This window comes from Onychostoma macrolepis, chromosome 03, assembly GCF_012432095.1.
Source record: "Onychostoma macrolepis isolate SWU-2019 chromosome 03, ASM1243209v1, whole genome shotgun sequence".
NCBI classification, from domain to species: Eukaryota; Metazoa; Chordata; class Actinopteri; order Cypriniformes; family Cyprinidae; genus Onychostoma; species Onychostoma macrolepis.
The window spans coordinates 12159004-12161701 of record NC_081157.1 but is presented as its reverse complement, the minus strand read 5'-3'; the positions used below and the strand labels follow the sequence as shown (position 1 = coordinate 12161701).

The 2698-nt window shown below is 39.7% G+C and overlaps 1 long non-coding RNA gene across 1 annotated transcript; it reads right to left on the bottom strand.

Moving 5' to 3' along the window:
- Positions 1–1053: 1053 nt before the first annotated feature.
- LOC131537635 (uncharacterized) lies at positions 1054–2698 on the bottom strand. The gene is made up of 3 exons (XR_009270355.1): positions 2548–2698; positions 1721–2041; positions 1054–1625 (listed from the first exon to the last, which is right to left on the bottom strand). It is a non-coding gene; the product is annotated as an uncharacterized LOC131537635 (long non-coding RNA).

Below are 2698 nucleotides of genomic sequence, written 5' to 3'. Positions count from 1 at the left end.
AGCAATGAAGACTAGACACCTTGGCAGCAATACATAATCATGAATAACCTTTAAAGAATTTAATTTTTATTTTTTCGTTTTTGTAATGCAGATTATTCACCAGGCTGTTACTTCTAGTTGGATGCGTGTGTACTTGAATGCCATAGCATGTAGCATGATCAATCATAAAATCAGTAGCCTAACAGTTCGCAATTAAATCCATATCCTACCTTTTCTTGTAACCCGATAAAATCAATCCATGGCACTGAACGTCGTCAGAGATGTTTAATCCACAAGCATTTCTGAGCATGCCTGCTTGCTGGCGTTCACATAAATCCACAAGTCGTTCTTTTAGGTTAGGCTATTTAATTCAAGTCAATATAAGTCAATTATGCTATGTCTAGCATTCTTTTTTTCTGTTACTGAGCATAGCAAATAAATTGATTGCGAAACGGTATCCATTCACAATCACGTTTAACTTTTAGTCTGCTTGTTACGATCAAAAAATAAATAAATAAATAAATAAATAAATAAATAAATAAATAAATAATAATAAGTATAATACATTCACATATGCAATAGTATATATGAGATAGCCCATGATCACTAGATTTTATACAGGTGTTACTGTAACAATTTGTAAATGGTGATCAGCAACCAAATATTGATAATGTGGAAGTTACTGTCTTTTGCCTTGGTGTGACTTCTCACTTTTTGCAGACAATGCAAAGGCAGAGTACATTAACTTCACAATAGGGGTAAAAATCAAGTTTGAGCTTACAATTTTTTTATGTAGATAATTTTCATTACTAAAACATCTAATTGCCAAATTTACAGTGTCCTACCTATAATTAATTTGGCTGGACAAGTAAAAAACTTTAAAGTCATTTTTCTCAGTTTCACACTCTAGCGAGTTAAGGTCTTTTGCCTTTGTAGGGCAGTATAACAACCCAGCCACACCACATAATTGCGAATAACATGCCTTAACACAGATAGGTTTATATTTTTTCTACGAATCTTTGAGTTAACATGTACTAAACATGAGTGGAATTTGCACCGCAGCACCCTCACACCTTGATGCTCATGACAAGATAGCATGTATAGTCATCTTTATTGAAGTGAGTTAGGTTTAAATCTCCATCATGCATGAATTATATTTTTCCATTTTTTCACATAATAATCCACAATGATCACATTACAAAAAACTGAAATTGCAAAATAACACAGTCAATATTTTTTGAGACCCCGCCCCCCCGTAGTTCACACCCTGGTTGTCACCTTCTCACCAAGCTGCATGATGGTCTTGTAGCCCATTCTAGCCTTGTGTAGGTCTATAATATTTGGCCTTTTTTTGATGGCACATCCCCATTAAAGTGGTTGAGCTTGTTGAAAAATTGCCGTCCTTCACCTTCAGAAGGGAGATATTTTGGTGGGTCATATTGGTCTCTAGTGCAGACTTCACTGGTGTCAGCACCACCTTTACCTTTCCCCTTCTGGTCGGGTACGTTTTGCGTGGGGTTGATAACTCGGTCTCAGGTGAATTGGGCTCCATCTCCTGCTCCTTTTTCTGCACCTCCTTCCGCCCCTCCTTCCACTTCTCCTTCCACCTCGCCTTGGCCAGTCTCCCCTGGGTTCTCTGCTTCATGCTGTCAAAGGAGAAAAAAAGGGTGAGGAATTGATCATGATCACGCAAATCTGTCTAACATGGTAGGCTCAATCTGGTTACAGGATGTCAATTTACCTCAATGGACTGAGGACTGGACATCCCAGACTCTTGATAATGGACCTCCGTCTCCTCTTAGAGTGGTGCTGCCTGATGTCAGCTCAGGGGACTTTGGTGGCCGCTTTTTTGGATGGCTGGGACTTCTCAGCAGGCCGCTTCCACTTTTGAGGTGTTGGCTGCCTTGGTGGACTCCTCCAAGGCAGACTCAAAGAGCTTGCAGTGTTCCATGGCCTGCTGGGCAGACGGGTTTGTAACATAAAACTTGTCTGCCGTCCTGATGTCATGGCACATGAATTTGGAGATTTTTAGGCGGTCTTCGCTAGAATGTGTAAACTTGGCCTGGAAAGACAGAGAAAGAGAGTAAATCAAACTCCATTCTGAAGGCTACCAAACATTCAGTACAGTACATAGTGAACATAGCATAACAGGTTAATGCACATTACAACTCATTAGTATTCATAATTAGCTTAAAAAGGGTCTGTCCACGGAAATCCTGTGTAGGCCCTGTCAAATAAGTTACAGGTGGTCAAGTGACACCTGTACCTTATTTGACGGGGCCTACACAGGCTTTCCATGGACAATGCATTAATAGGTCATATTTCATAAATAAAATGATTTTATTGAGTAATAACTAGAGTACAGTGCTCAGAAACACCATCCAGCAGTTTCATGTACATTAGAGCTCATAAAATTGCTTAATTTGCATAAAAATGCATTGTCCACGGAAAGCCTATGTAGGCCCCGTCAAATAAGTTACAGGTGGTGAAGTGATACAGGCTTTTTGTGGACAACGCATTAATAAGTCATAATTTGTTATTGTAATGATTTAATTATTAGTTACTTACGTGGCTGGCGATGGAGGTCCGCACATCAGTGAAGGTGGGGCAGCCAGGCAGGCCCATCTACTGGAAGTAGTTGTTTAAGTTTTGCAGGGGTCTCACTCCTTTCCTCTATCACTCTCTGTCCTTCTTTTAAAAACAGTGAGAGTGCTGAGCA